At 39.3% G+C, this 19,649-nt stretch overlaps 1 pseudogene; it reads right to left on the minus strand.

Annotated features, from left to right (window-relative positions):
* Positions 1–15,334: 15,334 nt before the first annotated feature.
* LOC125120650 (nucleophosmin-like) overlaps positions 15,335–19,649 on the minus strand; it is a 37,897-nt pseudogene continuing 33,582 nt past the window's right edge.

Here is a 19,649-nt window from a genome sequence, read left to right on the forward strand (position 1 = left end):
CTGGGGATGGAAAAAGACTAGGCAAACTATACAGACCACTGGAGCAGGAAATTGTGATACTACTGGCAGAAAAGAGTGGTCACTCCCAGGTATTAAGTCACCTGCAGAGCCATTCGAAAAACAATTATTGAGTTACAATGTTCGATGAAGTTGAATTCCATCCTCTTTAACCCATATTTTTTCTTAGCTATAAATCATTTTATCCTTGCTCTTTGTGAAGAAGCTAAATATACAATTACAATTTGTAAAGTGCAAAAGGTTAAATTATGACCAAGTGCATGTAAATTCATAAGCCCAAGGCCAGGTGTAGACACAAGCCTGATGGAACTGTGGAGAACAAGGAGCATCTTGTGTGCAGGATGCTGAGCGAATTAGTATTATGGAATTTAAGCTATTGATTCCTTATGTACTCACAACCTTTATGTAATTTACTATACAGACTAAGTCAAATTCAATCTTTCATGGAAAGTGTTCTTATTTAACCCAATAAAACCGCAATGGATATGAGACCATTGGGTAGGTTTAGAAGTGCACATGGCCAAAGTAGGACACAGCAAACTCAACCCTTTTCACCTACATGTGATACACACATGAGGATATACCATAAAAGGAAAATAAATTTAAAAATAAACAAAAAGCCAAAAGCCAAGAGCATTAAAGCACAAAGCAATCACAGAGAAGTCAGAACATTATGCCTTCCATTTCCTTGCCACCACTTATTTTAATAACTTAAACAGTTGTCTCTGACCCCTTTTTGGAATGGTGGGCAATATCATATGCTCTGGTCTACCATCCACCCTGCATCGTGGATATCATGGAAGGACACCGGTCTTGGAGAAGTCGGCTGGAACAGGCCAGAAAGCACAATATCAACAGGGTGTCCAACAGGCTTGTTGAGTGACTCAACACTGCAGGCACAACAGCCAGGGCATTTTAGCCTTATTCAGCAACTGCCTTCATGAAGAGATGAGCTGCCAGCTAAACCTGTTCAAAGTAGTAGGTCAGGGTTTACCTTGAGGATTCCAGGTACTAACCGGCAGACAATTTGATTTACTGATGTGATTTCATGTTTTGTTAAGCAAGTGGATATTACCTTTATGATTGAAGTTTCACCTCCGTCCACTCATCCACTTACATGACACTAGCATAGCTCTGATTCTTTGGATGAAAGTGGAGCAATCCAGTGGCCTGTCACTCTTTTGAGCCAGTCAGTCTAAATCTCCATCTGTCAGTCATCAATGCACTATCTCCCAATTTGACACCATTTTCCTAAACTCAGAATTTTTCACATTAGCTCACAAGTTCCAGCTCCTCATTCTGCTTATTTATGTTTTTACTGTTTGAAGCACTTTTTATCTTCCAAGAGTCATCACCATCTCCCTCTACCAGCTTGCCCATTCTCTACCTACTTCTTGCCTCTATTCTAAATCACAGGCTGCCTGGGCTCCATGCAGAATGCCATGGCATAGCATAGATGCTACATCACAAGTCCTTCCTTTTAACCTTATCAGAGTCCTCATAAATGCCTGGCAATCCATTTATTCATCTCTTTTGAATACTTTATTTTTTCTTTTTTGGCTGCCCTTACACATATGAAGTTTCTGAGTTAGGTATCAGATGTGAGTTGCAGTTGCCCCCTATGCTGAAGCTGTGACAATGCCGAGTCCTTAACCCACTGTGCTGAGCTGGGATCAAGCCTGAGTCCCAGTGCTCCCAAGACACTGTTGCACCACAGTGGGAACTCCTTGAATCCTTTTTGTGTATTTTTATGAGGCCATTGTACTGGACTAGCTTTGTCACTCACAAAAATGTGTGTTCTTTGGCAAATCCTTATGTAAAATGGGTGGTTAAATTGAATAGTCTTCACTGCCTCCCCAGCTCGAAAAGTGTGTCCCTGTTCCCAGCCTTCTCAACCTTTCACAGATGCCAGTCACTACTGCCCTCACTCTTATTGATGACACTAGCTCCTTCTTTATCAAGAAACATGATTGGGTTCCCCGAGTTTCTGTCCTTTTTGTGACATTGCCATCATTCACTAATATATTTCAGGAAGAGGGCAGGTCTGACCCATTTTGTCATACTCTTCTTCCCTTTTCTCCAGTGATTTTTGTCTCTTTCACTGACATCTTGAAATTATGAAAGAAATCCAAGTTTGAATTTAAGAATAAAGAGGTAATGCAAATAAAAATGTATATACTTCTCTTGCTTCACTTCCTATCCATTTCTGTTCCCCAAAGATAACTAATTTGTTGAGTAGTTGTCTAGAATTTTTCTATGCATATACAAACCTATACATACATATTTTAAGCATGTATATGTATAAATGAAACAAATGTGAATCTTTGCACATCTTATGTGTTCTTCTACAGCATGTTTTTAAAACTCAACATTCCATTTTTTAAGTATTTATTGAGTACCTACTTTGGGTCTATGCTGGGGCATGGGTGTACAAGATGAGAAAATGAGAAGATTGAGATGGTTCTTGCTCCAATAGAGCTTGCATTACAGTAACAAGGTACTGAGCTCCATTCCATTTCAGTGTGTACAGATTTTGCTCATTGTTTCCAATGGCTGTGTGATAGCTTGTTGAAGAGGTCTACCATGATTTATTTAAAAGTTTCTTTATTGAAGGACATTTGGGTTCTCCATTTTTGCTATTACAACTAGTATTATAATGGATATCCTTGCACACCTTCCTTAGTTTCTCTGTGGGACAGAATTATATTAGTGAAATTTCTGGGTTGAAGGGTATGCACACTTAAAATTTTGATAGATATTGTGACATTGCTCCTTAAAAAAGCTTTATCGATTTATCTTCTATCAATAGCAACCAGACTCCGACCTCAGTCTCCCAGCTTCTTTGAAACTTTTATCAATTATCTCCCTTTTAACTTACATCTGGGATCACTTCTTTTGCTTACAATAAAGCTTAAGCCATCCTACATCTTAAAGATGTGAATGCTTCATCCAGTTTCTTTTTTTTTTTTGGTATTTAATTTTTTAATTTTATTTCCCCAATACATTATTTTTTTTTCCTACTGTACAGCATGGTGACCCAGTTACACATACATGTATACATTGTTTTTTCTCAAATTATCATGCTCCATCATAAGTGACTAGACATAGTTCCCAGTGCTACACAGCAGGATCTCATTGCTAATTCAACCCAAAGGCAATAGTCTGCATGTGTTAACCCCAAGCTCCCAATCCATCCCACTCCCTCCCCCTCTACTTTGGCAACCACAAGTCTATTCTCCAAGTCCATGATTTTCTTTTCTGTGGAATCCAGTTTCTTTCTTAAGTTACCAATCCATCCTTCTCATTCCCTTCATCACTGACATACTAAGCCAGTGCCGCTTGGCCTTCCCTTCTTCTGCACTCCATCAGTTCTTAGCCTTTTTCATAAGGCTTAGACTCTTACCATAATGCCACCAATGTCATCTAGAAGGTCCTCTATCACCTCAGATCACCATATTCAATGACCTTATTATCTCAGGTCTCAGCCTTTTAAACCTCTGGGCAGCATCGCTTCCTCATTAAGACTGTCTCCTCTTCTTGCTTCTATAGGAACATATATCTCTTATTCTCGTTTAAATTCTCTGATTAGGCTTCCTAAATAAGTGAGACATTCTGCCTTTGAGGTTCTTTCCTCTCTTTTTATCAGTTTCTTCTCAATTTAATCTGTTGCCCTGACTTCTATATATGACCATGAAATCTTCATTTCTGGTCAGGACCATGCTAGTAACCTCTAGTTCTGAAATTCCAACTGATGGGCAATCATAACCCCAAAAGGATCTTCAGGTCAAACTCAGTGTGCTCAGAATGAACTTATCATTTCCCCACACCTGATACCTTTTTCATGCTTCCTATCTAATGATTAAAAGAACCGTCATTCTTCTAGTCATTCAGCCTCAACATGTCAATACTGCTGTCTCCTTTTGAACCTCATTTCCCATCTATTGCCAAGTCAACAGATTATACTAAAGAAGCATTTCACAAACCAGCATTTTACAGAATAATATGATAAATAAAGTTTAAAAAATTAAAAAGAAGTTCCCATCATGGCACAGTGGAAACAAATCGGACTAGGAACCATGAGGTTGTGGGTTCGATCCCTGGCCTTGCTCAGTGGGATCCAGTGTTACTGTGAGCTGTGGTGTGGGTCACAGACATGGCTTAGATCTGATGTTGCTGTGGCTGTGGCTGTGGCCGGCAGCTGCAGCGTCAGTTGTAACCCTAGCCTGGAAACCTCCAGGTTGTGAATCACTGGTCCTATGCATTTCTCTACTTGTTAGATCAAGGAACATATTTTTCTTTTCGAGAGAAACCTGTTGAAGAATCTCTGGAAGTAAAGATTTTTTTCTTATAAAAGTGTTTTGATGTATCATTTCACTGAATTCATTCAGGAGTAAGCTATGTGAAGGCCAAGTTTAGTGAGAGCCATGCAGAATGGATGGTGGGCTTTTTGCCTGACATTGTCTCTGATTCCAGAAAGTAAATATTTGGCAGTTCTTTGCAGGCAAGTTCCATATCAGTGTGAAAGTAATCACAGATGTACAGGCTTTTAAAAATGGATAAAAACAATTTCATACTTACTCAGTATTACTCTGGCTCAAAATTCTTTTAAGTGGTCTGCTAACATCTCACTCTGTCTCTAATTTGGTATTGGCTTGGGTTTACAAAGAGTTCTTTTAAGTGGTATCTACTAATGTCCATTGAAAGTTACTATTCCCATGTATCTCCAAGTAGAAAAACTATGCTCCAAGATTATTCAAATAAACTGATAAAGTTAGTCTCTATAAAATGACAGAGATGAAAAAACAGATTACTTTCTTCTTTAGGTCTTAGGCCTGACTGGTTGTGTCTGCACAAGCCTGTATGTAGTTCTGAAACTATGGCCCAGAAAATTTATTCAGTGCTACAATAGCATAATTTTAAGTTTCTTTTCACGTCAAAGAATATCCCCAGTATCTAATAAGATCAAAATGTGTGGAAAATGAATATTTTATTTGTTATGTCTTTATGTTCCAAAAAGATACACATTTTAGTGCAATGGCTATTAAATATTTATTGCAAGTGACACATTTCTAGCTCTCAGTTGGCATGCCCTGCTGTACAGGGAATGAGTATTCAAGAAAGGCAAGAATCAGAAAACTCCTACTCACACTGGTACAGATTATAGGGAAGTTCAGGTTCTCCCATCATAAGAGCTCTGGAAACAGGGGTGTAGCCACAGCCACAGGGTGTGAAGGATTCAGCTTAGCTTTTCTGCAGGTCTCTTGGTACTTCTTTCCTCTGTATGTTGGGCTGTTACCAGAATGGTGACAGCAATTCCAGGTCTCATGGCTATACTTGATATTGTCTAGAAGCAGAGAAGGGTCCAGCCCGAACATATTGCTACTTCAGATTTCATTACTCAACAGTTGATGGAAATTGATCAGTTACAACTTTTAGATATCAATGGCATAGACAATAAACCATAAACTGCAAGGTAATAGATCAATGGCCTAGATCAATTAAGACTCATTTTTAGAGGTGGGATTAGGTCGCCATCCTCTGAATCACTTGACTTATTTGAAGTCTGACAGGAAGAAAGAAGGAGGAATAGATGCTCAATGTATCAGCTTTTTCTTATGGAGTAACAAACACAACACTTACTGCTTAAAATAATCACTGTTTATTCAGTGTATGATTTGGGGGCTAGCAGTTTAGGCTGTACTCATCTGGATGGTTCTTTGCATTTGTTTTTGAATATCAGACCCACATGTGTCTGAAGTTGGCTATGGGTGGACCAGTGGCTCTGCTTTTGGGAGTTGGCTGCCTGTCAGCGGGGACACTTGCTTCTCCTTCAGATGTTTTCTCATTCTCCCACAGGCTAGTCTAGGCTTCTTTACATGATGGAGACACATTCTAAGAACAATAAATAAGAAGGCACGTTCCAACATGCAAGAATAAGTTCAGCCTCTGCTTGTGTCCAGTTTGCTAATGTTCTGCTGGCCAACAAAAAGACCCATGGCTATCCCAGATTCAAAGGATAGGAAAATAGCTTCCACATTTCTTTTTTTTCTTTTTTAGGGCCGCACCTATGGCATACGGAAGTTCCCTGGTCAGGATTTGAATCAGAGCTGCAGCTGCTGGTCTACCCCACAGCCACAGCAACGCCAGGTCTGAGCCATGGTGTAGGTTTGTGACCTACACCATGGCTCATGGCAATGCTGGATCCTTAACCCACTAAGTGAGGCCAGGAGTCGAATCCACATCCTCATAGATACTAGTCGGGTTCATTTCTCCTGAGCCACAACAGGAGCTCCCAGCTTCCACTTCTTAATAAAGTAGATAGGTTTGTGATCATATTTGCAATATACCACACTGAGCTTGCTGTTAACTGCTTTAGCAAATATTAGCCAAAGATTATTAGAAGAATAAATGTACCATTCTCAATGCCATTTTCCTTTACTTGATCCACTTAGTTACAACACTACTTTAACGAACAGTTTTAAGAAAAACTGGGATTTCTAGGAGTTCCCCTCGTGGCGCAGCAGAAATGAATCTGACTTGGAACCATGAGGTTGCAGATTAGATCCCTAGCCTCGCTCAGTGGGTTAAGGATCTGGCGTTGCCATGAGCTCTGGTATAGGTCACAGACATGGCTCAGATCCTGCGTTGCTATGGTTGTGGTGTAGGCCAGAGGATACAGCTCCGATTAGACCCCTAGCCTGGGAACCTCCATATGCCGTGGGTGCAGCCCTAAAAAGACAAAAGACAGAAAAAAAAAAAAAAAGAAAGAAAGGGAAAAAAAAGAAAGAAAAACTGGGATTTCTAGATACCAATATTTTGGAATTTTCTCTTCAGTTATATAAATTATCTGCCATAGGGCCTGGTATATATTTTTTTGATATTTTTTTCTGGAATATCTGTTAGGAAAGCTCAGGTACTTGGCTCCTTGCCTACTAAAAGGTTTAGAAACTTGGGACTCTTTTCTAGAGACAGAGGCCAACATGCTCTAAGGTAATCTTAATTCATTAGGATAATAGTTTATGTTGTGGCAAAGCTATCCAGCGGAAGATTCTGTTACATGGTGACAATCAAGAATTTATTTCTGTACATGAAGAGAGGTGACCATTTTCATTTTCTAGTTCCATACGCTTAGAGAGGTAAAGGATGATGAAGCTTCTTGCCTAATCACATAGCTATCAAATATCAGAACTGAAACAGAACCTGAGTCGTGGTCTGAATCTTCTGCTCAATTTTCTTAAATAGTTGGAATCTGGCCATTTATTACCTTTACCACTCAAAACACAACTGAGAATAAGTATACAAAAGAGGTCTTTAGCCTTTAAATGTTAAGTCCCTGAAATTAACTTTTCTTGGAAGAGGGCTTCTTTAGATTCATTCTCGGACCTCATTTACTCTTATATAACCCACAATGATAACAGGTTTGGCTTGTGGCTTCTAAGCCCAGAGTGAATTACAAGATTATTTCATAAAGGGAAAAGCAGACACAATTTGAAGGGAAAGCAAAATAACATGTATAATTTGGCAGGAAGGTTGAGAGAAAACCTTAAAAAAATTAAAATCAGAGATTAAAAATACAGTATTTTGGACTTTTTCTTGAAATGAAAACAGTTCTATTTAACTGTCATGGAGAAACATCTCTACAATGGTGATTTTATGTAGCATACCCACTTGAGCCAGTAAGGTAGTACCTGCAAGCAGTATCTCTTCAGATATGGAATTCTGCTGTATTTGTTAGCACTCCCACATCACTCTTCCAGTTCAGGGAGTAGCCATAACAATACTTGGAGAAGGTTCTTCCTTAATTTGGAGATTTATAAACCAATAAAAGAATTTATTGAGACTGACTGAGCCCACACACTGTGGAAATAACCACGCATAGTTTACTAAACAGCTAACTTGATCATAAAAAATACATCACAAGACACAGATCTTCCCAGCATGGTTCTCATGTTAAGTCAGAGCCTTTCTACACCAGAATTAGTCAAGCCCTTAGCTATCTCTGGTCTAGGTCTCATCACTATGCGTTCTCCATAGTGTAGATCTACACGAGCTGCTGACTCACATCTTTGGAGGAGCTACTTTCTTGGGTTCCTATTTAAATCTAAACTAGGAGTCATGCTTGCCTGAGAATGTTTGACAATGGATTGTAAAGTTGAGCATCCTCATACCTATGGGCCAGCTATTCTGCATCTCACTGAATTCCCAGGAGAAACTTGCACATGTGCAACAGGACGTGAGCTTGAGAATGTTCACAGCAGTGTTGCTCACAAGGAAAACAGAACAATAGTCCAAATGCCTGCTGATGGGAGACCTGGAGAGGGGTGGTGGGTAAAATTGTGGTCTACAGATGTATGCCTGGCCTTCAGAATGGTTATGGCAGAATTGAATGGTGGTTTTCATGAAGAATTGTAAAAAACCAGAACTGAAGCATGGCTGCTTTGGCCTGCAGATGACCCAGTATAGAACCGAGTGGGTGATGTGGCTTTCTTCCTGCCTCTGCTTAAAATATAGCTGTCCATGGCCTATAGAAGGACCCCCCACACACACATACTTTGAGAGCACTGGGTGCTTGGCAGAATATTAGGGTTCATGTGGAGGATCCAGCAGTTGGGGGTGAGATTAAATGCTGCATAGTGTAGAGGTCAAAAGCAAGGGCTGAAGATAGACTGCCTCCTTTTCGATGCTGTCTCTCTACCTACTTTGTATGTCACTGACGTTCTTTGAAATTCATTTTTCCCATCTGTAAAATGGAATAAAAGTACATACCTCATGGGTTTTCATGAAGGCTTAATGATAAAACCCACTAGGGTAGTATTTGCAGTGCCCGCCAGTAGATTTTAAGGCACCTGCTTAATAGGTGCATGGATGAAGGATGTTTAAAGGAATAAATACTTCTGGGAAGTTATCTAGAAAAACCATAAGAGGAGCAAGTGAGCAGGAGCCTGTTGATGCAGAAGGACCCTGCTTCAGGTGAATTGTCACCTAGTCAACATCTTACAATTTGCTGGATCAGTTTAACGAGGCCTTCCCTTTGGGAAGAGTTAGAAAGGCAGTGAGCTGACAAAGGGAAAGATGGGGGTCAGATGGTGAACATTAATTAAAAAGACCCTGGACATCAAACAATTAAAATAATTCAAATGTCCTATCTTTATGAGGACAGAGGTAAATGCAGACATTCAAAGATTTCCATCCAAAAAGTTTTAACAAAAAGAAGAAGAAGGAGGAGAAGAAGAAGAAGAAAGAAAAGAAAAAAAGATTAACAGACACACCAACAAAATTGATATTTGAAGTAGTTGAGTGCACAGCTATCCACAAATCTGAGCTCCCCAGAGGCTGGCTTGATAAGCCCACTCCCCTCACTACATGTAGGAAGCCCACCAATGTTCATTCTGGGTGTGATTGTGACCCAGAATAAAATAACCCAGGCTATTTCAGTGCACTCTGCCTCTCCTCCTCTTTGAAGCATGCCGAAGAGAAAGCATGACAGAGTAAGCAAGGGTAAGTTTAATTACCACATGCCTTGTAATATTTTTCCCCATGAGGATTAATTGTGCTTTCCTGGTTTGGGCTAGAATAATTAAAAAAAAAACAAAACTCTTCACACTCAATTTCGTTTTATTTTATTAAAAAAAATTGTTTTAAGGAGTTTCTATCAAGGCTCAGCAGTAACAAACCCGACTAGTTTTCATGAAGATAGGGGTTCCATCTTTGGCCTCACTCAGTGGGTTAAGGATCCAGCATTGCTGTGAGCTGTGGTGTAGGTCACAGATGCTGCTTGGATCCTGCCTTGATGTGGCTGTGGTGTAGGCCAGCATCTGCAGCTCTGATTCGACCTGTAGCCTGGGAACTTCCATATGCTACAGGTGTGGCCCTAAAAAGACAAAATAAAATAAAATAAAATAATAAAAAAAACCTTTAAATGTTAGCCCCCAGACCCTATGGAAGTTCCTGGGCCAGAGGTTGAACCCACGCCTCTATAGAGACACCAGCCGCTGTATCCAGATTCTTAACCCACTGTACCACAGCAGGTACTCTTGAGATAGAAACTTAAATGTAGGTTTTGAAAAGCATCTTACTTTCTGAGTCTATTGCTCAGATTAGTTTTCAGGGGCCAGCATAGGGCTCTAGATCTCTGGAGAGCCCCCTCTCTGCTAAAACAAAGCAGGGAAGGATGACAGGAGAGAAAGAATTATGTACCTGGAACCAAGATGCAAGTCTTGGTACTGTCATTTCCACGTCCCCACCCTTTGCTTCTCCTTCCCTTGGGGACGCTGCTCAGCAAGGCCCTCCACTTAAGGAGACTCAGCTGGTGGCTTGGCAGCTGCTTTTTCTTGCACAGCACATTTGACTTACAAGATTTGGGATTAAAGCTATATCTTTTCCCTTCTCCACCCAAATGAAGTCATTTCCTTTTATCATCCTGCAGATTAGTTCTTATGGAAGAGAAGAGTTAGGGTTATAAAAAAGAGAGGGAAGGGCTGGGAGGGAACAGTCTGCATACAGGGCTTTCACAGGTGAGCTTAAAGGATAGCTCACACTTGCAGAAAGACAATTGTGCCTAAAGGCCTGAACTTGCCATGTTTATGAAGATCATGTTTCCCTTCTTTGCTGGGCCAGACCCTGGAAATGTACCATGCCATTCCTTGAAAGGAACCTTTCTTTCTTTGTTAATTAGCTATATTCTGCTTTTTCCTTTTAAGGATTGTTTGGGCTTTACAATATCAAAATCATGTTGAGAGTTAACAGGCAATTTTCAGTCATGTTAAATCATGGGATGGAAAAAAGACTCCTTAATCCTCATAACCTTGCAAAAATGAAAAATGGCAAGCTTTGCTTTTTTTTCCCACAGCACATGAAATTTGAAAAATAGCGTGAAGACCTCATCCAAACCCTCTCTCTGCCCTAAAATGGCATAGCAATCTAAAGAATGACTACATGCACTAACATATGTTGTCAGCTGTCTTAATAAAAGAATGGTTCCATCATATGATGTTATTTCTTCAAGCCACATTCAGTATTCTTGGCTCCAGATGACAAGAAGGGAAAAAAACAAGACACTTTTAGGTCAGAGGACAAAGACTCAAGGACTAGGGGAGGGGGAGGGAAGGGCTGGGGTGGGCGAGGGGAGGAAAAAGTTTGAAATTTGCTGTTCCTCTACCTGTCCTACTTAATTTTTGAGATGGGCAGGAGACACATAATGTAGGAGTTTGGGGAAGAGAAATTGCCTCAACGTTGGTAGTGATTTGGAGGACATTTTAATTTGTTTTCATATTGAATGCTCCATTTACCAAAGGGCCAAATTTGGGTGAACTTGGACTTGAGGCAGGAGAGAAAAACCCTGCTACTCTCAGGCTGTCCTCAGGGAAATACCAGGTTTGTGAAATTCTAAGGGGTGGCCTCTCTGAGTTGCTTTTGGAAGAGGGAAATCATAGATGGCATGGATATTGGCTTAAGATGTTCAATAAGCACGTGGTAGGATCTCTATAGTGTTGTATTCAACCTCTAACCTCTCTCAACACAACACACACACACACACACACACACACACACACACACACACACACACACACAGAGACAGACATCTTCCTAGCCTCGATTCTGGAGTTTTGTTTTTAGTTTTGTTATTAAAAGTGGCAAAAATAAGTAGCTGGAGAAGCTGGCCAGTGGGGCTTTTTAATATCCCCTTCCATGTCAGAGTTTTGAATATTCAAAGGATTTGCGAGCTGCTGACAGTGAAAAAAGATAATTAGTTAGAATAAATTCTTAACCATGCTTAATACATGTTCAAAGAGTATGATGTCTTTGGCCTGGTCTTCATCCATGTCAACAGGGTTTAGACGGTAAGTCAGCTGAGAGTAGGCACAGTGCCGACATGCCCTCAATTTTTCTGAGATAGCCTTGATTTCACATGTTCCTCTCTGTGGGCTCTTGAAATACCCTCAATTTTATCAGATCTGCCCCATAGTTAGTCTGCATGGCCTCTTGTTCACAAAGATTCTTAATTAAAACTTTGTGGTGATGGCAATGACACGTCCTAATTCACAGCTGGTCAGTTGTGACATCCAGGTCAGGGTCTTCTAATGCAGAATCGCTCCCTTGAGTGGACACTATGGTTTTACTGTTTTCAGAGATCCAGAAGATAGAGAAAAATCCCCCCCTATCATCTGGGATATTTTTTTTTTTAATTGTGAGCATGACGAGTTTTGCCTGATAAAATGAAATGGACTCCAGGGTTGGCAGTGACCATATGAATGTCTTATTTTCAGGCAATGATCTGCAGCTCATAAATTTTGCCAAAACATGAATAAAACTGAAATATCCCTAAGTGAACTTAAAATCATTCTGGACTAGCAATAGCTCCCCAGGGAGATGAGATTTGCTTTTTTTTTAATAAAAAATTTTATTTTCCTTTTCAGTTTACTGATTTTCTTTTCCTTTTCAGTTTTCTTGATAACTTTTTGAGCAGTTTAGTTGAAGAATTTGTTTCCATTTAGTTCCTATGGACTACTGCAGCAGTTTTAGCAATTTAAAGTGCTTCAGTTGAGATCTTATTTTTTAATCCCTACCACCCTCTTCCAAACACACACACACACACACACACACACTGCTGGGAAGACAGCTTCTCTGAGTCACTGATCAGGCAGCAGAATGGCATCTGTAGACGCTCAGCAACACAGCTGACATGTATTTGAAAAGTGAAGTGTTAGTGTCATTTTGAGAACAGAGCTATTTCCTCCATCAGAGATGAACACTTGGATTGAGAGAGAGTACTTCATTCCCATAAAATTTAGGGTCTGAAGTAAGTGCCCGAAGCAAATCTCTTGACCCTGAAGCTGAGGTTAACTACTAGGTAGGGTCGGAAGCTTAAAAAAAAATGCTGTTACAGAGTTTAATGAGGTGAAATCCATTTCCACTGAATCTTCAAAAGCCCTTCAAGCTGCAATCAGCAATTACTGTTTGCTTAAGAAAAATGACTTTACCCATTCAGAGCCATTAATTCTTATTTATTGATATTACTTTATTAGAGACATTAAAGTAATATGATGAAAACATTTGAATATTTGATGTTTGTGTGTGTTTATCCCTTTTCTTTCCTGCTCCAGCCATACCAATGATCTTAAATTTTTCTGAACAAGCTGTATCATTCTCTTGTTAAGTCTTTAAACATGCTGTTTTCTCTTCTAGAAAAACTCTGTCCCTTCCTTTGCCTCTCTGTCTGCCTAATTCCTAGTCATCCTTCAAATCTCAAGCTACACATAGTTAGGTGGGGAGCCAGTCCTGTGAGCTCCCTGAACCCTGTGTTTACCCACCTGGTACTTGTCACATTTTTCACATGTCTGCCAGGACCTTCCCTCTCTGCACCATAAGCCATTCTCTCCAGTGCCTTCTACATGTTAGGTTCTCAATATTTTTTTGATAAATGAATAAATGAAGACTAGAATAATAAAAAAAATTACCAATCATTTTGCAATTAGTGGTAGTATAGTGTCTTTCAAATATTACTGTGCACCAGGATCACTTAGAATCCTTAAAACTGCACAGTCTAAGGTTCTAACTGCAGGGATTTTGCATAAAACATAGCAATGTGCATGGCAAGCTGAAATAATTCATTACTACCCGAGCATAAAAATGTAGACAGAAAGTGGAGGTTGATGAGTCTGGAGGAATAGGCAGGGAGCAAAATTTGGAGCAGCCAGTCAATGAGCTTGTGTTTTATCTGCAGCACAGCTTATGGGGAGTCAGCAATGAGCTGTAACTATGATTAGTTTTCTGGTGTCTGTGTAGAATTGGATTCAACACTGGTTCTGAAGCTAGGATGTATATTATAATTATCTGGGTAATTTTAACAAGTAAGTGATGATGCCTGGGTCTACCCTTAGAGATTCAAATTTAATTGTTCTGAAGTATAGCTTGGGTGGAGATAGTTTGAAAGCTGCCCAGGTGATTCTAACATGAAGTCAATACTGACAACCACTAAAATAGAAAAGAAAAAAATTTCCATACAATTTAGTGACATATCTTAAATTGTAGTTGTGTATTAAGGAAAAGCAAATTGAAAACCACAGTGGGTATCACTACATGCCTAATGGCTAAAATAAAAAATGGTAGTAAACCTAAAATACTAAGGCTAAGGATTGCTAAAATAAAAAATAGTAGTAAAACTAAAATACTATAGAGCATGGGAAGCAGCTGGATCTCTCATATAGGCTGGTGGGAATGTGTGGCAGTTTCTTCAAAGCTAACAATGCAACTGCCATACGACCCAGTACTTATACTCTTGGGCACTCATCCCAGAGAAATGAAAACTTAGACTGACAAAAAACACTTACACATGAATGTTCATAGCAGCTTTAATTATAATAGCCTTAAATCAGGAACAACCCAAATGTCCTTTAATGGATGAATGGCTAAACGGACTCTGGTTTGTCCATATCATGGAATACTACTCAGCCATAAAAAAGAACAAACTACTGACAAATGCAACAATTTAGGTGGATCTCAAGAGCATTATGTTTAGTGAAAAAAGCTAATCTCAAAAGGTTACATACTATATGATTCTACTTACATAACATTCTTGGAGTGACAAAACAAAAATGGAGAACAGATTAGCGGTTGTGATTGGGGGTGGGTGTGATTACAAAAGGGTAACCTGAAGGAGTCCCTTTGTGATGAGAGAATAGTTCTGTGTCCTAATTGTGGTGGTGGTTCCACAAATCTTTACAGGGGATTAAACTGCATAGAACTTCATGCACTTATAAGTACACACATAAGTATACATACAATTGAGTAGCAGGTGAAAAACTGGGGAACACTGAATAAAGTCTGCAGTCTAGTTATCAGTATGGTATCAGTGTCAATTCCTTGGTTTTGATATTATACTACAGTCATATAAAATGGCACCATGGAAATTGGTTAAAGGGTTCATGGGATTCTCTGTACCATTTTTCCAACTTTCTGTGTATATACCATTATTTATTATTTATATATTTTTAATTTTTACTATATTAACATATTGATTCATGGAACATGTATATTTTAGTCTCCCCACCATTTCCATTTGTCTGACTACCACTCTTACTATGCCTTATGATAACACTCCATACATGCTTTAAACCAAGCAAAGGGTGGAGTTCCATCTTTAAAAACTAAACAGGCATTTTTGACAACACATTCTTGGCAGTAGAACCTGGAAAACATTCATCAGACGTGGTAGGGTAGGTTCTCATTCTGCATTATAAAAAGGACTGCCAGATGTCGACCATTACAGAAATGAAATAACGTGGAAAAATTTTAACAAACCATTTAAACTATTTTCTTAAAGAGACTTCCTCCAAGGCCAGGGAGTTTGGATACACTCCTGGTCTGTCATCTGGAAATAATTCTTCACATAAATTGATGAACTCTTTGGGATGAGAACAATCTTTTTCTATACTTGCTTGCACTTTTGCCTTAATGTCCTTTATTAAACTAGGTTCTTTCAGCATTTTAGGAGTTCTTTCCTATTTTTTTCTTTTTTTCTTTTTATGGCTCCTCCTGCAACATATGGAAGTTCCTAGACAAGGGGTCGAACTGAAGCTGTACCTGCCAGCCTACATGACAGCCATGGCAACATGGGATCCAAGCCACATCTGTGATCTACACCACAGCTTGCAGCAACTCCAGATCCTTGACCCACCAAGGGAGGCCAGGGATCGAACTCACATCCTCATGGATGCTATATTGGGTTCTTAACCCGCTAAACCACAATAGGAACTCATTGAGGGATTCTTGACTTTTCGATCTTAGTGTTGAAGGTTTTGAGTCTTTTCCATTCTGGTTTGATTTTTGTGCATTTTTGGCTGGAGTGTCTTATATAGATTTTTTTTTTTTTTACTGGAGCTTTTTTTCTTCAGCTTTCTCATAATCAAAATCAACATTATCATCTCCATCTTTATCAGCAGCAAGTTTTACATTTTTCTGTGGGAACTTACTATCATTTCCAGGGACAGAAAGCCTTTTCATGTATACTTAAGAACTTCACATCCTCCTCCTCTTCATCTTCTGAATCTCTATCTTCCTTCACAGCTACTGTAAGTGTGTCCACTAATATGCACAGACCCTGAAATGTGGATGGAGAACAGCCATTATTTTTTAAAAAATTATAGTACTGCATTGTTATTGATTAGTTGTGTTATTTAAAATTTTATACATTTATATTTTAATTCTTTAGCTAGTTTGGAGATTTAAGTATAGTGACAGTGTCATATAATTGTCCTAATTCAAATCAATAAAATTCAATTTAATGAAATTCAATATAATCATTTCAATAAACACTTGAGGACCTATTAGACACAAAATTAATGAGCTTTATTCTTCTCACCCTTAGTATTATATTGATCATTTAGCATAACACAGTAATGTGTATGCAGCAAGATCTCAAAAAATGAGATCAAATGGTATCATTAAAAATGGCATCATTGGAGTTCCCATCGTGGCGCAGTGGTTAACGAATCCGACTTGGAATCATGAGGTTGCGGGTTCGATCCCTGGCCTCGCTCAGTGGGTTAAGGATCTGGTGTTGCCGTGAGCTGTGATGTAGGTCGCAGACGTGGCTCTGATCCGGTGTTGCTGTGGCTCTGGCATAGGCTGGCAGCTACAGCTCCGATTAGACCCCTAGTCTGGGAACCTCCATGTGCTGCGGGAGCGGCCCTAGAAAAGGCAAAAAAAAAAATCATCATTTGACTAGCTTTATTAATTTTTTATGGTGAGATGTCCATTCCTTTTTTACATAAATGCTATATTTTTATTTTTTTTTCTGAAAAGATGAAACATATCTGCAAGGAAAATATGTTTCCGGATTAATTTCTATTATTTATATTTTTAAGCCACAAGGACTTAGGAAAACATTTATATGCCTCATAAATTTATTTCAGGTGTTAAGTTGCAAGTGTGTTCTAGTATATTATTTTGCATCAAAAGACATAATATATATTTCTATTCTTACCTAACAGCGTAGGCTACACTATATGAAATTCTTGGTCTTTTTTTTTTTTTTCTTTTTAGGGGCGCACCCATGGCCTAGGGAGGTTCCCAGGCTAGGGGTCCAATTGGAGCTGCAGCTGCCAGCCTACATCACAGCCATAGCAATGTGGGATCTGAGCCCCATCTATGACCATTACCACAGCTCATGGCAACACTGGATCCTTAACCCACTGAGTGAGGCCAGGGATCAGACCCGCATCCTCATGGATACTAGCTGGATTCGTTTCCACTGTGCTACAACGGGAACTCTGTCTTTTTTTTTTTTTTTTTTTTTTAATAATCACCAAGTGTAAATTTGTAGGGAGGAGGGCAATTTTCTTAATGTTTTCTACCTGGTTCAACATTCCCAGACAGCAATTACAAGCCAAATATCATTTCAGTAAATGAGAAATTCTTGTTTTCATGTACTGATTGGCTTTATTACACACGAAAGTTAATTGGGAGGCTGCTCAGGCTTATCTGGATAATGATGAACAGCTGCAGTAAATTGTACTCCCCCCACCCCCACATCATTTTAACCAAACAGCACCCAAACAAACCTTGTGAACTGTTCAATGGGAGTGAAATTTAACTGCGCTGCAAACCCTGGCTGCATTTGTACCGGGCAGGCTTCACAGGAAGCCAGAGGGAAACAAAAAACCTAAGAGGATATGCTTAAATTAGCAGTGATGCCCACTCCCCCCTCCTCACTGCCCCCCTCCATCCACCACTACAGCTATAGGGTTTGACTGTTGGAGTTCCCATGTATTGTGCTTCACTAGATGTCTAATTCCACATGAATGCATCTCTATCCCACATTTCTGCTGTGGTACCAGAAATGTGGTGCTTGCCTAATAAAAAGGCACTAAATGGCAGATTTCTGTATCCCCAGTGGAAGAATAGCATCGCTAATTTCAGTAGCAAAGAGAAAGGATGCTTCTGACTGCTTTGAAGAGTTTATGAAGTGCTTTACTTGTCTTATAATATTTTTAATAACAACAGCTAATATGTTTGAGCACTTACTATGGGCTAAGCATTGTACTCAGTTAATCCTCTCCAAAACCCTAGGATAGATCTATTAGCATATGTTAGAGATGATGCCCAGACTTCTTATGATTACAGAGCCAACAGGTATTTGAGATCAGATCCTTGTCTAGGTCCAACCTTCCCCAAGATTCACTCTTACACTAGTGGGTAGGTTAAACAGAGAATGCTGTACAAAGAACTCACTGAGAGAAGGTTACTTGGTAGAGTGGTTATCAGGGCAGCAGCTATTTTTCCAGTTCATTTACCAACTGACCAGGTCACCAAGTGGATAACTAGTACTCACTCTGGTTACTTACATGCATGTTTGGGATGACTTGCTCTTTATAGTGTGGTATTGTGATGCTGCAGTCTTTGTTAGGGTGTTGAAGTTTTCAGGTAAAGAACCTTGTTTAGTAATGAAGGAAGAGTTTGTCAGTAATACTTTAGATAGAAGATGGTTGTGCACCATTGGTATCCTTGCTGGCTTCTCCTTATCCAAGGCTCCTCTTCTTCATGCCCACCTCTTTGTTCCACAGAATCTGGTCCTCTCATGAGCATCATCTGGGGCTTTCAGGGGCTTAGTAGACAGTCTTCATCTCCCTGCCTGTTTTTAAAATGATCCCTTTTGCCTTTCTTATCTATTCCATTCCTGACAGCAAGGAAATGTAGTAATAGCTTAAGAGCGCAGGTTTAAAATCAGACAGATGCAGGTTCAAATTCTAGTATTGGCACTGTTGACACCTAGGCACATATTTTGGTCACATTACTGAATTTCCCTGAGCCTCAGTTTCCTCATCTGTGACATGTGAGTAATAAGAACACAGCCATTTTGGATTGTTGTGTGAATTAAGTGAAATGGTTCATTTAAAGCTCTATTCCTGGCACAAAGGAAGTGCTCAAATGTTGGTCATGAATAACTGTCAATAACAATTCAACCCGACTCATTTCCAATCCATTGTACCTACTCTTCCTTGAGTTTTGAATTCCTTTCTTCTTCACTAATCTCTCAGCTTCTGTAGGTTCCACATACTTTTTAGCAACCATGAAGACCATGTGTATGTAGTTCTATGCAATTTCAAAATTTGTATTGCTCTATATTCTAGTTGCCAAGAACTGTAATAACCATTTAAAAATTTTCCTTGATATATTATTTTGCACCTGTGTAAATCTAAGCAGCTGTGCTCAGCTATGTATAAATGTTTGCTCATGTGCTTCTGTTACATTTATTTATGTTATTCTGTCTACAGCCAGTTGCTCTATTAAATGAGAAACTTCTCAGGGCCAAGAACCACACTCTCTATTTCTGCAACATATCTGAGTGTCCCCCTCAGAATAGATTTCAGGAAGGCTGGAATTTGAACATGTAGTATTACTTCAATAAGATGTTAATGACAAGTTTCCAAACATTATGTTCTCAACTGAGAACATGATTTCTTAAAGCAGTTTCGGCCATAGCTGGTGTTCTTTGGAAATGTTCAACTTGGAGACCTTCAGTTGGTGATTTTTTACATTTTAAAAACTGAAAAAACAAATCTGGAAACAACAAGTTAACAACCAAGAAAAAGGAAGAACCGTTTAGTAATTGTTTCAAGAAAGCTTTAGAT

This window comes from Phacochoerus africanus, chromosome 2 (genome assembly GCF_016906955.1).
Source record: "Phacochoerus africanus isolate WHEZ1 chromosome 2, ROS_Pafr_v1, whole genome shotgun sequence".
NCBI lineage: Eukaryota > Metazoa > Chordata > Mammalia > Artiodactyla > Suidae > Phacochoerus > Phacochoerus africanus.